The sequence below is a fragment of the Hemiscyllium ocellatum genome, chromosome 4 (assembly GCF_020745735.1).
Source record: "Hemiscyllium ocellatum isolate sHemOce1 chromosome 4, sHemOce1.pat.X.cur, whole genome shotgun sequence".
Lineage (NCBI taxonomy): Eukaryota > Metazoa > Chordata > Chondrichthyes > Orectolobiformes > Hemiscylliidae > Hemiscyllium > Hemiscyllium ocellatum.
This window is the reverse complement of record NC_083404.1, coordinates 9,748,863-9,772,049: the sequence shown is the minus strand read 5'-3', so window position 1 is coordinate 9,772,049 and position 23,187 is coordinate 9,748,863. Positions and strand designations below refer to the sequence as shown.

General features: G+C 41.2%; 1 protein-coding gene across 8 annotated transcripts in view; it reads left to right on the top strand.

Moving 5' to 3' along the window:
• Positions 1 to 23,187, top strand: part of ncoa2 (nuclear receptor coactivator 2) — a 294,076-nt gene that overhangs the window by 34,059 nt on the left and 236,830 nt on the right. The gene's annotated exons all lie outside the window — the stretch shown is intronic.

Here is a 23,187-nt window from a genome sequence, read left to right as displayed (position 1 = left end):
TGGGGGTGTGGTGAATGTTTGTTTGAATGGAATTCTCTGCCCTGAGGGCTGTGGAATTTTAATCACTAAATATTACCAAAAAATCATCAGGTTTCTTGATTGCTAAAAGTATCAAGGGATATGGAATTGTGGGTGCTCAGGTAGAAGAACCACCATAATCTAATTGAATTAAGGAGCAGACTGGAGAGACCAAGTGGTCTACTTCTGTTCCTGTAGTTCCCATTTCTATGAATAGTCCTGGGTGAGAGTTAGAAGACCTGACAGCAAATTTTGAATGAACAGGTTTTTCTTGAGGATAAAATGTGGTGGACCAGCCAGGCATGTAATGGAATAGTCCAGACAGGAAGCAGCAAAGTCATGAGAGTTTCAGCAGATGAACTAAATCAGAAGCTGTTATTAGATTAGATCACTTAGTGTGGAAACAGGCCCTTCGGCCCAACAAGTCCACACCGACCCGCCGAAGCGCAACCCACCCATATCCCTACATTAACCCCTTACCTAAAAGCTGGTTGGATGATAGAGTTGAAAATATATGACCAAAACCAGAAATTGCTGGAAATGGTCAGCAGGTACGGCAGTATCTCTGAAGAGAAATCCAGAGTTGACACTTCAGGTCCAGTGACCCTTCCTCCGAACCCTTCTGAGAAAAGTTTACTGGACCCGAAATGTTAACTCTGATTTCTCTTCACAGATGTTGCTGTACCTGCTGACCGTTTACAGCAATTTCTGTTTTTTGTTTGATTTACATCTGCAGTTCTTTCAGTTTTTATGGAAATATGTGGTCTCAGTAGTTTGAATGTGTAAACAGAAGATCACCTCTGACACTGAGATTGTAAATAGACTAGTTTAGAGTCTCCGGGAGAGGGATGGAGTTTTTAAATTCTTGCATGGGACATGGACTTTGTGCAATAAATATTGGCCTTCTCAGCATTCTTAATTGTCCTTGAACTGAGTGGCTTGCTGGAAGGTAGTTAAGAATCAGCCATATCTCTGAGAATCTAGAGTCTCATGATGTTGTGGGCATTTGTTCTCATCTCACCTTTGGAATGAAGCTCTTTGGTCCATGTTTGGACTGAGTCAGTTAAGAGTGTCTAATCATGCTAGGTCATGTGGTTTGCAGATAAGACTAAAAACAGTGGCTTCAAACTTCCCAAGATTTAATTGAGTCTTAAATTAAAAGTTCCTCAACAGTAGAGTCGTCAAGAGGTGGCACTGGATATTGCCTGCACCTATACAAAAACATGCTTTGTTGTCTGATGTTCTGAGGGACATCATTATGGATGGAGCATTACAACCCATAATAGTTAAAAGGTAGAGTCACCACAGCCTTAGCAGACCATATCGCTTCCCTCTCTTTAGAGAGAGACAACTGGTAAAGGTTTAACCTGAGATTCAAAGTGCCTCTGGCAAGGGGAGAGATTGAGAAGGAGAGTCCCTCATGGTAACCTCAGCTGGTGTGAGAATTGATGTTAAGTTCTCTTCTTTTTCCTGAATCCTTACACACTTGATGCAACTGCAGCATGCCAACTTGTGTGAACAAGCAAAATCTTATAAAGCACAGTACAATACAAGCTGTGGAGAAACCATAAATATCCATGGTTGCAAGGCGTGTCCAGGAAAGCACGCTCTGAACAAAGGAAGCAGCCCTTCCTTTATACAAAATCTGTATATCACTATTAGTAATGTCCACCAAGGCAACACCCCCAGCCACTCCCTCCGTCACATGCCACTCTATACAATGCAGTGATCATCATCTCCCCTCCAGAAACAATGTAATATAAATTGTCCCTTAATAGCCAGATCTGGTATGAATTGTATTTTTTTTAACTACAGGGAGTAGTCAGAATTCCAACTGTAAAGTTCTAACTGACTTCTGAATACATGGTGCAAATAGCTCTGAATGACAATGTGAATTCACTTACATTCTTCTATCTGGGGAACAGAGATCCCACCCTACCTCCTGGGGCATTCAATTTCCTGCGGGTCAGCAGAGTAAATTAACTCTCTCTCTTTAATATCACATTGAGCACACACTGTTAGTGTCACTCTGCATCACAAACCAGCTGTCCAGCCAACTGAGCTAATTTAACTTTTTCTTTATTGACAACCTTTTATACTGAAAAGAACTAATGTTGGATTTTCAACTTATTTGTTTATGTTGTACTTTTCACCAAAGATTTTGTACCTAGGTATCTTGTACCTAAGATTACGCAGTGAATGGCAACAGTGTACACTTTTCACTATATTCAAATACAGGGATATAAGAATACACGTGACAATAGAACCTCATTCGAATACTCTCAAAAGTGAGAACTTTGAACTTTCGATGCTTCTAATAATTTGCAGGTTTCTCATCAAATGCTCCTGGCCAAGACATTTCACAAACTAAATTTTTACACTGTGCTTTCCCTGAACGCCCCAAAATTTTTAAAGGGGGAAAAATGAAATTTGCATCTGATCCCAATCAAATTCTCTCCAAACAACCCTAAATCATTTAAGCTTGGGATATTGAAATTAATCCTTGAGTACCCTGAACCAAAAATAAGCCAGTGGTGTTCAGAATTTACCCCACCTGTCAAACCATGTCAGTAAAAGTAATCTTCCATTAACACTCCAAGGGTTTCTGTTTTCTCTCTCATGTTGGCTTAGGTCAGTATTCTGGAAAACAGTCTGACCTAGTTAGCTCTTCAGAAAAGAAACCAAACCAAATGTCATTCTTTTAAAATCCAAACTCTTAAAATGATGATACTGGTCATTTTGTAATAACATGCATTTTGTTAGCGTGAATTAACTGTAATGCAGTTGACGAATTGGGGACATTGTTTCTGAAGTGTGAACTTTTAAAACGTGTCAGCTGTAACACAATTACATTTGTCAACACTTTCTAAAGCTAGATTTTTCTATAATGCAGGGTTGCACAAGAATGCAACCATCGCCTTTATAGAAGAACTGCCTACATATATATAAAGAAATCTGATATCTTTCATCACAACTTGTATCTTGGAAAAAAAATCTCTGCAGAATCCTGTACATAATACTACTTCAGTATGATAAAAATGGACAGAATAAAAACTTAGATTTAACAATGGTAAGTGCTGATTAAATGTTTGAAGCGTGTTGAGTAGAAAGAAAACAAAATGCTGTTTCTTTATATGATGCATCTTCTGTAGTGGAAAAACAAGTATCACAGGTTTTGAATCTTGCACAACATTTTGGCAGTGGGAAACTGCTTTGAGGTCAACTAACTTTTAAAGAACAATTTTGAGCAATTTTTTAACACTGGAATGATGTTTGATATGCTGAACTCAGTATGTTTTCATTGAAGGAATATTGTGAATTATAGATAAAAAATCTCCAAAAATGCAGTGACAGTGTTACAATGCGTGTGAATGTGTTCCTTTTTTCAAATTTTTTACGAGAGTATGCGTTTATACAAGTGTGATTTAAACTTGGGTTGGGTTGACTTCTGAATTGTTATTTAAAGATGACTGGCATAGAATTACTTGGAATACTTTTGGTGTTGGCTTGATTCTATAGTAGCACACCTGCCTGAGATGTGAAGTTAAAAATCACACATCACTAGGTTATAGTCCAGCAGGTTTATTTGGAAGCATTAGCGTTTGGAGTGCTACTCCTTCATCAAGTAGCTAGTGGGTCAGGGCCTCCTATCCCATCTGAAATATGAAGATCATGGGATCTTCTCCAATAGGATTTGAGTCGTTCAGTGTTTAAGGTGTGTTGTGCTGTATTATCAGAGGTGCTTTGTTTCAATCAAGTATTTCACTGAGTTCACGTAGACATAAAGGATCTAGTTGTAAATTTGAAGAAAGACTGAGGCAATTTCCTGGTGTCCAGCATTCCATAGTCACCACCATGTGTTAACTGGTAATTTATCATCGTGTTTTGCTGGATCTTGGTTGCAAGTTGTGCTGCTCCATTTGGCTACAGAGCAAGAGTTTATCTAAAAAGCAGGTTCAGGTGATTAGAGGATTTGATAGGTTCACAATAAATGAAACTTGTAAAAATATTATCCATGGCTTCAGAAAACAACATGTGAAGTACTAGAATTGTATTTTTAAAATATTCTAAAGCATCAGTGCAAAGTGGTGTTTAACTTGACAGTGATGGTGCAGTTACTGTGGACTGTGTAAGCTCTGCATAAATCCAGTATCAGAGGCTGACCTGTTGTTGAAGTGTGACTCTCTGGAAAAGTAGTGTCACATCAGTTTGTTTCAGCCAATTCGAGCTTTGACACCAGAGTTATATAAAAGTACGATTTTTCACAGAACACTAACCTGGTAATGGTGACTGTACTGTCAAGCTGGGAGCCCTGACCTATTTCAACACATTCAGTGGTGAGGAACATTTTAATGATTTTGGAGGAATGTCTGAGGTACCATATTCAAGTTAAACATAAAACATTCCAAGATGCTTCACAGGATCATTACTTAAATAAACTGAAGAAGGCTCCTACCTCTGTCATGCGGTACTAACACATTGTTATTACAATTACACAGCTCTTTTTTTCTTCTTGAGACACTTGTCTTCCTAATTGATGCTTTGTAACCACAGAGCTGAAAAATAAGTCTTCATAACTATGTAGCTGTGGTCTGGTGTTTTGGAAAAGTAAAATTTGTAAAAAAAAAAAATGCTTTCATGGATTACAGGGAGGCATGCACAGGTATGTTAAAATCCTTGTCCAGGAGATAAAGAAGTCTGTCGATGACCCATCGTGAGCCTATAAATTGGGCATTGACCAGAACAAAAGTGAAGAACTACAGGTGGGTGAAGACCTATCTCCAGAATGTGGGTGTCTTACTTGGAACATAATCTGGTGTTTTGTGTAATCGCCTTTGAAAGAGCAGCTACCTTAATTGCCAGCAAGGATTTTTAGAAAAAGCTTGATTCACATGCAGCTACCCAGATAAAGAGAGATTTCATCCTGACTCATCTGTAAGAAATGCATCTCCAAGCAAAAAGGTACAGTGTGGGATCTTGAAAAGGCTGGTTTTTTTGAATCAGAATCATGCAGCCCTTTGGCCCACCATGTGTATGCCAACCAACAAACATCAAACTGCACTAATCCCATTTAACTGCACTTGGTCCTGAGCCTGTTTTGCCCTTGCATTTTTAAGAGCTCATCCAGATGCTGCTTAAATGTTGCAGGAGTACTTGCCTCCACCACCCCCTCAGACGGCATGTTCCATTTATCTACCTTCTGGATGAAAACATGTTTTGTCCGATCTCCTCTAAACCATTTGCTTCTTACCTTTTAAACTTATGCCGTCTGGTCTGCCATGGGGAAGAGATTCTTATGAATACATTTGGTGGTTGCAACATTTTTTTTAAAATGAACTTCTGTATCACTTAAGGCTTCTACTAATCCAATAAACTGTTGGGAATACGCTGCTCAGTGATAAATGCCACCACAGTAGCTGAGGCAAACCTTAACATTCTAAAGCAATCTATTATATTCCAGATAAAATGACTTGCAACATATATTTTGTAAAAATGTGTGCAGATAAAATCAGTATATGCCCCAATGTTAACTGATCTGGATCCTGGGATATTTTTCAAGATCTGTATCTTTGCCAAAAACTAATCTCTGCAAAGCAACTGGACTATAAAATAAATTACCTTCCCTGTGGAACTATACGTCAGGAATTCTCATTTGCTCCATATCTTGCTCTCACTCACTCGATATCTGCCTGTATTAACAACACCACTCATTCCACTGTCAAATTCACTCCAGAAATCATTGCTGCAACTGAATCTGAATTCATTTGTTTGCCAATTGTGTTGTTGTGCTGAAACAGCAGTATACTGTGCTTTTATGGGACTTTCTTTTCTAGTACTCTTTCTATTTAGCTTGGATGGCTGGTCTGCAAAGCAGAATTATGCCAACTGTGTGTGTGTGTCTTTCTCTCTCTCTCTCTCTCTCTCTCTCTCTCTCTCTCTCCCTCTCTCTCTCTCTCTCTCTCTCTTTTTTCATAAGAGTACGGTGACTCGACTTCACTTGTTTTAATATTATCTGCAATTTTTTGTTAAACCTTATTTTGTTTGTAAGGGACCTTTAGTAGTAATATTGTAATGTTTAACGTGTTCAGCAGCTGAGCTTTTTGTTTACGCGAATCATACAAATTAAAGGGAGGCTGAATAAGCAATTTTAGTCGATGGTTCATTGATCGTGCTGGGAATGCACTTGGTGATCATGACATTTTTAGCAGAACTTTCATTTCACTCAATGTTTTAAAATACTAATCCAATAAACTGCTCTAAAAACACTGCTCACATTTTGAAGCAGTGATAAATTCCATAGCTGCAGCTGAGGCAAACCATAACATTCTAAAACCATCTATTATTTTTCAAATAAAATGACTTGCAGTTTTTTTTTATTTTAAAGAAACAATTCACCATATGTCCCAATGTTAACTGATCCTCAAAAAAAAATTTCCAAGGTCTAGATTTGTATCTTTGCCAAAAACTAAGCTTCCTTAGTCTACTCCTTTTTTTTAATCTCTGTATACCAGGTTTTGTTGAAGTCCGACCATTAATTTGAGATATATCATTTACAGACTAACTGGGGTAAAAACATCCCGATTGAAGGTAAATATGATACAAAGCTACATGTGATATTAATGATAAAGGTTGGGCAAAGAGGCTTTAAGGATTATCATAAGGATGAAAGGGAAGTAGCTTGTGAGGTGCATAGAGGGATTGCTGTATTTAGGATGTGGGTATCGATTGCAAATATGAATAATGTTGGTAATATGTCCGGATGATCGAGCACTCCTGCAGTTTCTATTCCTTACAAGTCAATTTCATTTTTTTCGCCAATGTTTTAGGAATGTTATTTTCATTAGTTTGTAGCTTTGGCTATGGTAAAGAATTAAAATTTTAAGAAAAAAGTGCTTTTTGTCTATTTGGTGAAGTTGTATATTGTCGGTGCGAAAGATGTTTCTAGCAATTGGTATGTGGTTCAAACTGGTTTGTGCTGCTGAAAGGCGCCAAGCCCCTTTTGTGTTTTTGTTTAAAAACAGAATGGCTGTCTTTTCATAGACCAGAGTATGAAGCAGTGGCATGTTCAAGATTTTTTTGTTTGCTTCAATTCACCCGAATTATACTCTATAAAAATTGCACAAATAACTGACAACACATTGGAGGGTAGATCTGAAGAGACTACCAGAGGACTTAGTCCAAATGTGTCAATTTAATTTCAGCTCCTCTTGTAGTTACAAATGTTTTCCTTTTTTTTTGTTTTTATTCTTTTTAGCCTGTACAGCTTTCAGTTTCAGTCTGACTGAAACAAACTGGAACTGGTTTTCTAGATTATATATGAAACTGACTTTAAGTACTTGGAGTAGATGGAAATGACATGGTGCATGTATTGGCATGTACAGTAAGACCAGAGAGAAGCAGTAAACCACTTCACGTAATTCCATGGATAATCAGGGTGATGGATCTCCCACTTTGCAGCCTCTGCATAAAGCAGGGTCAGAAGGTTAGAGGTTGACTCGTGTGTAATTGAAGTAAATGACGCTTTGGAGTTAATTGTGTATTGGCTGAATTTGCAGGTGGAATATTAGCAGAGCTTCAAGTTAATAGTACCGTGAGTTCCCACTGGCTTTAATAGATGTAGCATTGTCTTTGTGACTGCTAAATCCTCTAAATTTTTCAGTCACATGACTGTGATGTGCTTATTATGTTGTGCTAAGCAACTGATCATATGCTTGTAGAGAGCTGCACTGTTGGGGGTAGAAATCATTCAGCTGGATAGCAGGAAATAAATGCTTGCCCTCATTTAAATTCCAGCTATTCCATCTGTGACTCAATGATACCAAGTGCACAACCAGGTTGTTAATTCATAGCAATCTAAATTGATGTCCAGAAACTGTATAATTATCTTAATTCTATTCCTTATGATCTCTGAAATTAAATGTAGTGCAGACACTTTCCACTTGGCCTAAAAGTGCTATAAGTGTAAAAGTAATAAAATTACCTTTATGATCACCTTTATAACACACACAAGAAAATTTATCATCATCCCACTAATTTCAACCTCCATTACTGTCCTCATGCTAAAACGGTTTGTTAAAACTTTGACATTAATACTGAAAATAGCAAACGCGAACAGTTAAATATATCTATGGTGAATGTTCATTTCAGTTATAAACCGAACTGATCAAGTCATTCTGGATTTATAGAAAATAAATCAACAAAGTTCCTTCTAAGATAAAACTCTATTCCATGATGCAATTGGTTGTTTATGCTGGAAAAGAATACATTTAACAACAACTTTTTAACCAGTTTGGAAATAGCACTTTTTCAAGATATGTTGCAAGTATTTCAGAAACTTGCACATACCTTTTTAAATGTTGCTCATTGAAGGTTATGTCATTCCAATTTTCAGTTAAAATTCAAACTGCTGTTTTCTGAAAGAATAGAGGTGAAATGTTGAAGCATGCAAATAAAGTATTTGCATTTTCCCTGGTGTTAAATTTAAAGCTGTGGACATGTCTCTCTCTCTCTCTCTCTCTCTCTCTCTTTGGGCATGTCAGTGATGTCAGTGCTTCATGACTGAATAAAGAAAAAATTGTTAAAGCAGGGGATATATTCTTCAAGGAAGGTTGACATGTACAGGCAGAATAAATGTTTATTTGGGAATTTGGAGGTTTAAAGAAAGGGTTGTTGGAGTCAGAATGCATTACAGATTTTCCAATTGTGCAAAAGAAATGTAAGAAATTTGGCAAATTAGGAAGATGAGGAGTAGGGATATCTATTATTTTGGAATACTTGTAATTTATCCATCATTTTGGATAGTGCATGGAGAAAGAGATGCCAAATTCTGAACTTCTTACTTGGCTGGTGTGTTAGCTAAACTTTCAGGGTGGTGCTGTTGCTAGATCTCAATGAGCAATATAATACTTCAATAGATAAGAACAAGGAGCCAGCAGTAGGCCATTCAGGCCCTCGAGCCTGCTCCATGACTGATTTCATCTCCACCTCAACTTGATTTTCCTGCCTATTCTCTGTAACCCTTCAAGCCATTACTAATTAAAAATCTATTTCCTCCTCCTTGAAACTACCCTGTGCTGGAATTCTGGGTTTTATCTTGAGGTAAACTTTACCTTTTTTATAAACCTTTAAAGACCTCAGTATGTATAATTAGACTCTTGCTACAGGATGAAAGCTGATACTTTGGCAGAGGGTACAATGTTAGTTCTTTAGGATATTACCTTCCATAAAGTAACGTGAAATGTAACAGGCAAGATTGGATCCTTTGTGTTTTTTTAAAAAATGCATACAATCGCACAACTTTTTTAAAAAGTTATGATGGATGAGCAGTTTTGTTTTATGTAGTTGAGTGCTCAAGAATGAGTGATCATAAACCTAACAGATTCAGAAAAGTGTGTCGGAAAGTCATATTCACATTGCAAGACAGTGGAACTCACTTCGAGTTAAAGGTAGAGGTCAGAAGCTACATAGCATTGAAAGCTGGATTTAATGGCTAGATGATAGAAACAGGGTGTGGGTGGGGTGCAGGTGAAGAGATTGAATCCAATTGCTTGTGTGGAGGATTAAACAGGTTGGACTGAACTACTTGACTTGTGTTGCAACTGCATTTCAGTGTTGCAAGAATATTTTGCGAACATAACAAATTTTGAGGAACAGCAGCAGACTGTTCAGCCCCTTGAGCCTGTTTTTCCCCAATCAGTCAGATCATGACTGATCTGTGACTTGACTCCATACACCCGCCTTTGATCCATAACCCTTAACAAAATTTAAGCAAAGGTATTATCTATTCTCAGATTTAAAGATGATAGTGCATCCGCAGCTGTTTGTGGAACACAGTTCCAAATATCTGCAACTCTTTCTATTTGGAAGTACTTCCTAACATCTCTCCTGAACAGTCTGGCCCTTGTTCTTAGCTTATCTCCCAAGGTTCAAGAATCTGCAACCATTGGGAGTAGTTTATCTTTGTCCTATCTTTTGTTGATATCTTGAAGACTTTTGATCAGATCACTCCATAACAGTCTAAATTCTAGGTCTTGATACTAGTGAATTGAAAGTATACAGTTGCTCAGCTTAAGGGCTGCATGGTCTGGAGCAACCTGAAACATTTAAAGATTCTGGATAAAGGATCATACATTTACATTTTTGTTGATGTCTGGTTTGAGCTCTCTAATGCTGATGTTGTATCAAAATGTTAAACTTGCATTCAACCAAAAAAGTGCATAGTTCTATAGGCAGGCAAATAATCAACTTGTCAATAGTTCTAACGTTTTATATCCAGACTGTTGACCGTAGTTCATGATGCATTTAAAAGGAAAGAGCAGACCTTCATGTCTCTGAATGTAGAACCCTTTGGGATATTTCAATGAATTACTTCTTTGAAGTGTGTTCACTGCTTTTTGGAGGTCAGTTGATGGAATTTCTAAAGCTCTGTTTCATAAGCCAGCACCTTGAAAAGCAAAGGAACTATTTTTGCGTCACTGGGCATACTGTGCCATCGGTGCCTGATTCGACAGCTTCCCTTTCAAGTACTCAACCATCCTCCTCCTCCCCTTCTGAGTTTGGAACTGCATCATCTTCTATTTCACTCCTCATGAGTAAATGCAGCAAATTTGGCGCAAATTAATTGTAGCAAGCAGCAGTTCACTATGCCTTGCATGTTTGTTGTTGTCACCTTCTTGTTACCTGCCTTCCAAATGTCAAGCTTTTCCAGAAAAAAAGAAAAGCAAATGAGCTACTTTGATTTGAGGAGGCAGTCGAAAAACAGCTTGCTTCACATGGTGTAGTGATGTTCAGTGTAGTTTATTTCAAAACAAAATGTGGCATTTATTTAAAAAAAAAACCTTTTGCAACTTCAATGCCTCAGTGTTTTGTGCTGATGTGTTACTTTTGAGAATAACGATGTAGGAAGTGAAGTAACTAAATTGTAACAAGCAATGCGATAACTAACTGGATGATTATTTTCAGTATTGCTGATTGAGAGAGAACTACTTTGCGCTCCTTTAGAATGGGGCAATGAATTCTTTTATCTTCCTTTTAGAGAACAGGACTGTCTTAGTTTTCTGTCTCATCCCAAAGCCCACAGGCTGAAGAGTGTAGCGTTCCCTACTGGTATGGCAGCCAGGATTGTATGTTAAATCATCTATAATCAGGCTTTAACCATAACATTCTGACTTGATAATGCTATTGTTAACCCAATGCAGACATCTCGAAGACAAAGTTCACCATTGTGAGCCTGAATTCTGTTGTATTGTCAGCTTTGCATCACATTTCTTTTTGGACATCCGTATGGTCATTTCTTTCTCATTGTTTTCAGTGTGGTTATCTCTAGGTGTCCCTCATCTGTCCACAGTAAGCTGGGCATAGGGCCATCTCTCTGCTCTGTAAAGAGGCATAGCATCTTTCGTACAATTAAGTGGTTTACTAGGATCACACAGCTGCTGCTTACGGACACTTAAGTCACACAGGAATACCACAGCATTCTGGGATAGTTGCCAGGCCTTTATTTCCTTCCTGTTTTTCTTTCTATCAGCGTTTTATCTGCCTGTCTGTCTTGCTTGCTTGTTTTTTAAAGCACACCTCTCCTTCACTTCACTTACTGCCTCTTTTAATCTCCATTTCTATTCATCACCACTCATCACCTTGTATGGCTTTTTTTTCTGTTTCCTTGTTAATCCCATTTTCTGTGTTTCATTTCAATTCTCACTTGTCACCCTCACCAGTGCTGTTACCCTCCCGCTGTCGAAATCCAGTGCCTTATGCAAGTTCCTACCTTCACTCGTTATTTTCTTGTATTTCGTACCTGAAGATCTCACTCAGTTCTTTCCTTTGCTATAGTCATAAAACTATCTAGTGCTTAGAGAAAGAAGACACTAGTGCAGTAGACCGGATGCAACTTAACAGCAATTAATCCAAAGAACTGAGAGTTCGTGAAAATCCTTCAAATCAAAGACCTAATCACAGTACTGTTTTTATAATTCAGAATATAAGTAGGAGGTTGCATGGAGGATACCACCAAATTGAAGGGAGTTGGAGAAGATTGATATGTTTCTGTGATGTGGTCAATGCAGCAATACTTCCTGAGTGGTGACGATGCTGCTTCTCAAAACATAACAGTTTTTGTGATGTCCTCGAGATTGTCAGGAACTGAACTAACTCAAACTAGTGATGATGGGACTGTGGTATATATCAAGGTTAAACTGCTACCTGATGTGGAAGGGAACTTGATATATTTTTATGATCTTAATGCTCTTGTTCTCCATAGCAATACTCATAACTTTGAAGTAAGCTTTGTAGTTGTTGTGCATATTGCAGCTAGAGTTCCTAAGAGGGGCGGATATTGAGTCTGTGTGGTCTTGGCACCTGATCAAACAGATTGCTTCGCTTTGTCTTGAAGTTTGTGGTTGCACCTATCCAGGCAAGTTGCAAGTATTCATCACATTACTGATTTGAACCTTTTTTGGGTACAGACTGTTTGTGGTGTTAGTCAGTCATTGCATGTTGCCTGGCCTCTGCTTTGCACTCAGTCATGGGGGTTACACAACCAGTCTGATGTGCTCCAAATGGCTTTTGATTTAGATTAGATTACTTAGTGTGGCCCAACAAGTCCACACTGACCTGCTGAAGTGCAACCCACCCAGCCAATCCCCCTGCATTTACCCCTTCATCTAACACTACAGGCAATTTAGCATAGCCAATTCACCTAACCTGCACATTTTTAGACAGTGGGAGGAAACCCACACAGACAAGGGGAGAATGTGCAAACTCCACGCAGACAGTTGCCCGAGACGGGAATTGAACCCGGGGCTTTGACGCTGTGAGGCAGCAGTGCTAACCACTGTGCCACCCATAAAATTATGGATTTCTGGGTTAATTCTATTCGTTCCATTAGCTTGGCTAATTCACCTGACCTGGATGTTTTTGGACTGTGGGAGGAAACCTGAGTACCCGGAAGAAACCCATGCAGACACGGAGAATGTGCAAACTCTACTCGACAGTTGCCCGAGACAGGAACTGAACTCGGGTCCCTGGTATGGCGAGGCAGCAGAGCTAACGCTGCGCCACCATGCTGAGATGTTACAGTGATTATTGTTAACATTTGCAGGGTCGTGGTTGGGAATGAACAGTGTCTTGTGCAAATGTAACCTGCCACTTGGCAGCCTGAATTTGAATGGTATCCAGGTCCTGCTGTAGGCTAGCGTGACCTTTTTTTTTTATAAATTGGAGCAGTTGTGTATAGGAGCTGAGCACGTGTAGAATTGTTGGCAAACTGATTTGCCTCCATGCATCCCGACCATCGATCGTAATATGTTTCCAGCCTTTCGAGTTTTCCATTTGTGTTTTGCTTGGGATTCTTGATGCTTTCTCGATTTTTGAGGTAATTCAGGCAGTAGCAATTAATAACAGCAAGTTTGAGATTTCTAATATGTCTACAAAATATCATTGTAATGACAATAAGTTCATGAAGCCAGTGAATAGATTAACTGAAACCTAAAAATAAATGGTTACGTAACAGTGAAGTTTTAATGTAAAATACTACACTTCAGAGTAATACGGTCTTGTATCTAAAAGCAGTGACTTTAATACTGCAATTATGTTGCTGCTAAAGCAAATGGATTTCACAGAATTGTTACAGTGCAGAGAAACCCATTTAGCCTGTTGTACCTGCAACAGCTCCTCATTTACATAGTGCCAATCTCCTTGCCTTTTCCCCATACCCTTGCATACTCCTTTTTAAATAACCATCCAGTGCCCTCTTGAATGCTACAAATTGTTTCTTCCGAACCATTCAAAACCGGAGAGTGTTTATCATGGTAGATACCGAAACTCTAGATTTGAGGTGCTCAGCCAAGATTGATTTGAATCTTTACAACTTTTTTAATTCTGAGAAATTCAGACTTGTAAATTACTTTTGCAAACGGACCTTTTTTTTGGTTTGTTAATTAGCATGCATATAAGTGCTATCTGAGATTTGATTTGAAAATGTGTCGACGATCCTTTTTAAAATTTTTTTCTTTAAATTTTCTCTAAATGCCTTTCATTAACTACGATGTCCAGTCTTTTCTGCCAATTCCTATGAATGTTGAAGCATTTTCGGAGAGTATGAGACTGCATAGTCCATTTGTTTAAAGCTTGCCCATGTTTTGAATTATGATAACTTTGGGCTGGGAAATGATGGGTTTATATTGCTGAATTCTTCACAGCAGCTGTGCAGGGGCCAAGAGACTTTGTCCTTTTAACACAGAGTAAAATGGAATTTGGAGAGGAATTCCCCATAGGCTGTTTTGTGTGCTGCTTACTGGTTAGATAGTTGGTAATCATGACCTTTTCAAAAGGAACATGTTTACTCTTTATTTATCTTGCATATCAAAGAGACAAATCCTATTTATTTTTTGAATTAATGATAGTCAATCTTGGTCTTTCTCTTTTGTTTGCTGAAATTTACAGCTGTCTCAATTTTCTGTCTTTTGCTTCATCACCGAAACAAACATGCACAAGCACGCGTGCACACACATACAAGTTGCATCTCTTTAACTGGTTTTGCCACTTTGTCCCCTTCCACCTTGCTGCCTTCTGAAGGCAATGACTAAGTCTACACCTTTAGGAAGATAAAATTGCATGTTATAGGTAAATTGGTGGACGATTGTTGTTGTTTTGCCACTTCCAGTAGTGCCAGTGTACAATCTTAAAAACGTCGGCCAATTTCTTACACGGGTGGTTCGACTTTGGAATGAACTTCCCAAGGAAGTGGTGGATTTGGTACAATTACAGCCTTTAAAAGACATTTGCTGAAAATGTGTTGCTGGTTAAAGCACAGCAGGTTAGGCAGCATCCAAGGAACAGGAAATTCGACGTTTCGGGCCAGAGCCCTTCATCAGGAATCAAGACATTTGGATAGGTACAAAGATATGGAATCGGGGCAAATGAATGATGTTGATATACAGATCAGCCATGATTTCCAGTGAATGTCTCAGTGACCTACTCTTGTTCTTCTGCATTTTTCTTGCTGTTGCTATCAGACATTCAAATTACTGCAAAAGACTCATGTTGTAAGACCGACAGTAATATTGCCCATTTAACCACCAGTAAATCAGGAACCATCAATAAATCAGTAATTAAAGACAGTAAGTACCAAAAACTTTTCATGTACTTACCACCACATTCCGGATTCCTCAACCGTTCCAGAATCTTCCATTGGCCTCCGAAATCATTCTGGCACCATTTAACCACGTGGCCGCTACTGCGCTCGCGGCAGCAACCGCCGCCGCGAATCATGACGTCACTTCTGCCCCCACCGACCTTGCAGCCTCCGCAATTGCCGGGTAGACATTCGCCGACAGATTCGAGGCTTCCGCGGGGTCCACGGCTATCGGGAACACCGTTTCTGCTGTCGCCGCAGCCACTTCCGCCCCAAGTGACATCATTCACCTGCACAACAACCACGCCGCATGCGTCTCCGCCCCCACGCCGACCTCTGCCCCTGCCCACAAGTCTAACCCCGCCCCCACGCCGATCTCCATCCCTGCCCCCACACCTAACCCCGCCCCCACTCCCAGCTCCAGCACAACAGCAGGTCCTAGCTCCCAGCCCTGCCGTGTTTTCACCATCCCTCCAGATCCTCCCCTCTCTGAGGATGAAAGATCAGTCCTCAGCAGAGGCCTCGCCTTCGTTCCCCTACGCTTTCGGATTAACGAGTTCAACATGCAGCGAGACATCGAACAATTCTTCTGCCGCCTTCGCCTCCGCGCCTACTTCTTCAACCAGGATTCTCGCCCACCCTCTGACAACCCCTTCTCCCGCCTCCAACACCCCCCATCCACCTGGACACCCCGTGCTGGCCTCTTACACGTCCTCGATCTCTTCATAGCCAACTGCCGCTGCCACATTAACCGCCTCAACCTCTCCACCCCTCTCGCCCACTCCAACCTCTCACCCTCGGAACGTGCATCCCTCCACTCCCTTCGCTCCAACCCCAGCCTCACTATCAAACCGGCAGACAAGGGAGGCGCAGTAGTAGTTTGGCGCACCGACCTTTACACGGCTGAGGCTAAACGCCAGCTCGCAGATACCTCCTCCTACTGCCCCTTGACCATGACCCCACCTCCCACCATCAAACCACCATCTCCCAGACCATCCATAACCTCATCAATTCAGAGAGGATCTCCCATTCACCCGCCTCCAACCTCAGTCCCACAACCCCGCACCGCCCGTTTCTACCTCCTGCCCAAAATCCACAAACATGACTGCCCCAGCCGACCCATTGTATCAGCCTGCTCCTGCCCCACAGAACTCATCTCTGCATACCTCGACACGGTCCTGTTCCCCTTAGTCCAAGAACTCCTCCCCCCATGTTCGAGACACCACCACGCCCTCCTCCACCTCCATGATTTTCGCTACCCCGTCTTATCTTCATGGACGTCCAGTCCTGTACACCTCCATCCCCCATCACGAAAGCCTCAAAGCCCTCTGCTTATTCCTTTCTTGCCGTACCAACCAGTACCCTTCCAATGACACCCTCCTTCGACTAACTGAACCGGTCCTCACCCTGAACAACTTCTTTCCAATCCTCCCACTTCCTCCAAACCAAAGGAGTAGCCATGGGCACCCGCATGGGCCCCAGCTATGCCTGCCTCTTAGTAGGATATGTGGAACAGTCCATCTTCCGCAGCTACACTGGCATCACCCCCCACCTTTTCCTCCACTATATCGATGACTGTATCGGCGCTGCCTCGTGGTCCCACAAGAAGGTTGAACAGTTCATCCACTTTACCAACACCTTCCACCCTGACCTCAAATTTACCTGGACCATCTCAGACTCCTCCCTCCCCTTCCTAGTCCTTTCTATTTCTATCTCGGGCGATCGAATCAACATGGACATTTACTACAAACCGACCAACTTAGAGCTACCTAGACTACACCACCTCCCACCCTGCCTCCTGCAAAAACGCCATCCCATACACCCAATTCCTTCGGCTCTGCCGCATCTGCTCCCAGGAGGACCAGTTCCAATACCGTACAACCCAAATGGCCTCTTTCTTCAAAGACCGCAATTTCCCCTCAGACGTGATGGACGATGCCCTCCACCACATCTCCTCCACTTCCCGCTCCTCTGCCCTTGAACCCCGTCCCTCCAACCGCCACCAGGACAGAACCCCACTGGTCCTCACCTACCACCCCACCAACCTCCACATACATCGTATCATCCGCCGTCATTTCTGCCACCTCCAAACGGACCCCACCACCAGGGATATATTTCCCTCCCCTCCCCTATCAGCGTTTCAGAAAGACCACTCCCTCCGTGACTCCCTCGTCAGGTCCACACCCCCCACCAACCCAACCTCCACTCCGGCACCTTCCCCTGCAACCGCAAGAAATGCAAAACTTGCGCCCACATGCGCCCCCCCGCCCCCCTTACTTCCCTCCAAGGCCCCAAGGGATCCTTCCATATCTGCCACAAATTCACCTGCACCTCCACACACATCATCTATTGCATCCGCTGCACCCGATGTGGCCTCCTCTATATTGGGGAGACAGGCTGCCTACTTGCGGAACGTTTCAGGGAACACCACTGGGACACCCAGACCAACCAACCCAACCACCCCGTAGCTCAACATTTTAACTCCCCCCTCCCACTCCACCAAGGACATGCAGGTCCTGGAACTCCTCCATCGCCAGACCATAGCAACATGACGGCTGGAGGAAGAGCGCCTCATCTTCTGCCTGGGAACCCTCCAACCACAAGGGATGAACCTAGATTTCTCCTGTTTCCTCATTTCCCCTCCTCCGCCTTGTCTCAGTCAATTCCCTCGAACTCAGCACTGCCTTCCCAACCTGCAATCTTCTTCCTGACCTCTCTGTCCCCACCCTCACTCCGGCCTATCACCCTCACCTTGACCTCCTTCCACCTATCGCATTTCCAACGCTCCTCCCCCAAGTCCCTCCTCCCTACCTTTTATCTTAGCCTGCTGGACACACTTTTTTCATTCCTGAAGAAGGGCTCAATAACGAATCATCGATTCTCCTGCTCTTGGGATGCTGCCTGACCTGCGCTTTTCCAGCAACACATTTTCAGCTCAGTAAATCAGGAACCACAAGCTTAGTTTATGTAATCCCATTTAGAGGGATACGGGCCAAGGGGATTATGTTCAGCATGGACTGGTTGGATGGAAGGGTTTCTATGTATGAATCTATGCCAACAAATTAGACTTCTAATTTGTTTTAACTTGACACCCAACAGTTTGATTATCTGCAGTTATAGCTTAAAAAACACTCAACCCTAGATGCATTTTTTTTAAACTGCGGTTTGTTAATGCCTATATGGCTACATTTCTCCTCTAGCCATTTTGTAGGGTTTTGAAGAGTTTTTGTAAAACCAGGTTTACAATTTTTATTCTTGAATTTTTTTTTTGTCCAGCTTGTATTAGAGCACGGCTAGCCCTGGGGATGCCACATGTTGAACATAGGTGACAACATGTACACCATGTGTTGTATATAAACTACCAATTATGTTTTGTTCCAACCATCATCATTTGCTGCTGCTCACAGGAGGCCTGTGACTTGGTGTTTTTTAAATCAAGGTAGTTTAATTTGTTGTAGCTATTGGCATTTCTAATTCTTTTGTACTCTGGCTTCATTTGAAAACCTGGCTTGCACAGACTTGAATATGTTGTAAACTTGCGGAAGGTGTAAATCAATGTTAAAATGGAGTATTGAAAAATAGTGAGCTTTCATACTGTTGTCAAGTTTTCAATAAACAAACTCATTCCATTGAGCAATAAATAATAGAGACCAGAGCAAGTTATTGAGGATACAATGCAAAGTGTTTTTTCTTTTGGAACAAGAATGATGATGTCTTGTCCCTGTAAATGTTCCCTTCACAAAAGGAAATAAAACTCAGCACCTCACCTTAACATGGACTGTTTCAGTATTAAAACAGAACAGGACACCCACAGCTGAGATGACTGAACCTTTTCTAGCAAAACAAAACATGTGTAAACTCAGCATGATATTTGAGCATTGTTTACAGTGTTATATTTGCAAAGCAGACATTAAAAAAAACAATTTTGAGTATTTTTCTGATGTGGACCCACATTTTTTTCTCTCTCTTATTTAGGCAATATGAGCTTTGTTGGCTAGGTCCACATTTACTACCCATCCCTAATTGCCTTGTGAAGGGGGTTAGTGATCTGCCTGTTTAAACTGTTGCAGTCCTTGTGACATAGGGACACCCACCATATTATTTAAGAAATTCCAAGATTTTAAGTCAACAGTACTGAAGGAATGGTGATAAATTTCCAAGTTTCCATTTGCAAGAGATGTTTGGATAATCTCCTCCAACAATCTTCTAGAAAGAAAGGTGATGGGAAGTGTCTGGCCAAAGGTTCATTTTAGCTGATTTTTTTTTTGAATACACAAACTTGTGTAAAATAATTTGACACTCGTAGCTTTTTATTTGTGTACAGTATTGGGCGGACATGATTGTTTAAATTGTGTTCCTCCAGTATTTCCTCCAGCAGAGTAAATAGTGTAGATGAAGAAGACTGTGATCTTGTAGCAATGTTGTGCTATGAAAGTTGATTTAAAACACTTGTGTTCAAGTGAATATAACCTTATAATTAGAGTCAGGCCATTGAAGAGAAGTATAGGACTTTTACACAGGACCTTTAGAAGTATAGAGCTTTGCCTGTTCAAAACCAGTGAATGTGAGCTGAATTAATCATTTTTAAATCCAAAATCTATATGCTTTCCAAGCTAAGGATGTAAAATATGTAAAGATATGGAATCGGGGCAAATGAATGATGTTGATATACAGATCAGCCATGATTTCCAGTGAATGTCTCAGTGACCTACTCTTGTTCTTCTGCATTTTTCTTGCTGTTGCTTTTGCAGTAATTTGAAAGACTGACAGTAGTCTTGCCCATTTAACCATCAGTATATCAGGAACTACAAGCTTAGTTTATGTAATCTAACCCTTAGAGCCTTGGTAACATACTGGTGAATTGGCACACTCCTAAAGCCAACATAAGCCTTTCTACAGAACAATGTCGGGAATTCTTTTCAGTACTCCTTTCAATTTAATATTCAAATTCTGTTAGGTTCTTCTGATTAGTTTTTGAACCTGACTACATCTCGGTGATTTTGGACAAGTACCCTTAAGCTGTTCGTATTTCTAGGTTTTGTATTTTTTAAGTCTTCCTGTAGTCTTGTCCAAATAGAATTTGAAAAGTATGGTACTTAAGCCAAACCTGTATTGAACCTTGGGCAGACCATACTAATGTTGATGTAGAGAAATTGGAGAGGGAGCAGAGAGGGTTTACACTTATGTTGCCAGAAATATATAGGTATGGTTCAGGAAGGGATTGAATGGGTCGATAGTCTTCATTTTTCCGGAAATAAATCTTTAAAATGATGACCAACTGGATATAAAGATATATTTCTGCTTGTGGAAGAGCTTATCAAGAGACTATATAAATATGAAAGTCACCAAGAAATCCAATAGGAAATTCAGAAGAAACCTTTTGATCTTAATGGCAAGAATGTTGAACTCTTACCATTGCTGTCAACACTCCTTATTATGCCACCAATCTTTATGCAAGCAAATGGTTTGAATGTAGAGCTTTTTATTCTGTTATCCAAGTAATTAATAAATGTAGTGGAGAGTTAAGGTCCCAGCACAGATCATGGTGGAACTGTCCTAATTACCTGCTTCCATTTAAAGTACATGCCCTTATCATAACTGTATGGTCATCTAACCAATCGACCTATTGGATCAGAAGGGTGACAACAGCAACACATGCACTCACTCATACATTCTGTCTGTCTGTCTCTCTCTCTCTCTCTCTCTCTCTGTCTCTCTCTCTGTCTCTTCTCACAAAATAGTAAGAAAGTTATGCTTGCTTAAATTAATTAATTATGTGAGGTGGAGTTTTAAAATGAAATGTATTCTTGCTGTTTGTTTATATCATTTATTATATTACCTCATTTATTTTTGTGTATAATATAAGCTCTGGATATGTTCATATAGTTGCACTTGGTTTTTAAGAAGTGAATTACGATGAAATTACTCCATAATGTGGCTGTTTTGCTTTAAACTCGTATGAAGCGGTTGCTGTACAATGCAGCGAGATAGAAATGGATGTGCTTGACTGAACTTAATAAAGCACAAGCCTCATGCTGCCAGTCGTTCGTAATGAAAGCAGGTAGTGTAGTTTAGAGTCCATTTCCTCTTGCTTTGTGAGGAAAAGCTTATGAGGCAACACGTGATTGGCAATTAGCCTGGTGTGCCTTGGCAAGCAGAACTGGCTTAAATTCAGTGGAATTCAAAGGGAAAAATAAGTTTAACAGATGCGTAGTGCTCAACATGTGAAGCATAACTTCTTGGTCGTGGGTTATTGGCAGGGCAAAGTCATTGGAACAGTGAAGGAAGGATGCATGTCTGTTTTTGTTAAAATTTATTTAATGCCATTCTTCATTCACTTTTTTTGGAGTTTAACCTTTTTTTGTAAATTAGAACCAATTAAAGTAAATCTGACATTTTAACAAATGGGACACATCAACAATTTCTTTCAGCTTATTAATGGCACTAATTTTTTTTAAAGTCTTTTTGGAAAAGAAAATTTAAATTTTGGTTCTGGTAAGAGTGAGTGATTGATTATTATCACTTCCTAGGCCGGCACTGGGTCAGCATTTATCTCCTGTCCCTAGTTGCCCTTGAAGGTGAAGATGAGCAACTTTTGAAGCATTGATATCCATTTGGTGTCGGGATATAATGCAGTTATTTGATTTATTTATTGTTATAAAACATAATGAAAAGTGTTGTGTAGTGTTGCCATGCTCTGGCGCCATCTTAAAACACAGAAAAATAAAAGCGGAAAAATAAAGAAAAAAATGTTCAACTTCTGTGCTGCTTGTTGAGTGCTCCGTGATTGTCAATGGGCTGGCCAGGCACAAGTCCTCTTTGCCAGGTCGCTAGAAGGAAAATCACCACTCTTCAGCAGCATCTTACCTCCACCAATGCTCTCACCACAGATGCTGCTGGGTACCATATTGGCCCAAATTCTCCTCTGCTGCATCCGCCATGAATTGGCGTTAGGATCGCCTTGGTAAAAGCAGTGACTGTGATGCTGGAAACCAGATTCTGGATTAGTGGTGCTGGAAGAGCACAGCAGTTCAGGCAGCATCCGAAGTGCAGCGAAATCGATGTTTCAGGCAAAAGCCCTTCATCAGGAATAAAGGCAGTGAGCCTGAAGTGTGGAGAGCTAAGCTAGAGGAGGGTGGGGGTGGGGAGAAAGTAGCATGGAGTACAGTGGGTGAGTGGGGGAGGGGATGAAGGTGATAGGTCAGGGAGGAGAGGATAGGTGGAAAAGGAGACAGACAGGTTGGGCAAGTCTGGACAAGTCATGGGGACAGTGCTGAGCTGGAAGTTTGGACTAGGGTGAGGTGGGGGAAGGGGAAATGAGGAAACTGTTGAAGTCCACATTGATGCCCTGGAGTTGAAGTGTTCCAAGGCGGAAGATGAGGCGTTCTTCCTCCAGGCATCTGGTGGTGAGGAAGCGGCGGTGCAGGAGGCCCAGGACCTCCATGTCCTCGGCAGAGTGGGAGGGGGAGTTGAAATGTTAGGCCACAGGGTGGTGTGGTTGATTGGTGCGGGTGTCCCGGAGATGTTCCCTAAAGCGCTGTGCTAGGAGGCACCCAGTCTCCCCAATGTAGAGGAGACCACATCGGGAGCAACGGATACAATAAATGATATTTAGTGATATGCAGGTAAAACTTTGGATGTGGAAGGCTCCTATAGGGCCTTGGATGGACGTGAGGAAGGAGGTGTGGGCGCAGATTTTACAGCCCCTGCAGTGGCTGGGGAAAGTGTCAGGATGGGAGGGTGGGTTGTAGGGGGGTGTGGACCTGATCAGGTAGTCACGGAGGGAACGGTCTTTGCGGAAGGCGGAAAGGGTTGTGGAGGGAAATATATCCCTGGTGGTGGGGTCTTTTTGGAGGTGGCGGAAATGTCAGTGGATTATTTGGTTTATGTGAAGGTTTGTAGAGTGTAAGGTGAGCACCAGGGGCGTTCTGTCCTTGTTACGGTTGGAGGGCTGAGGTCTGAGGGCGGAGGTGAGGGATGTGGATGAGATGCGTTGGAGGGCATCTTTAACCACATGGGAAGGGAAATTGCGGTCT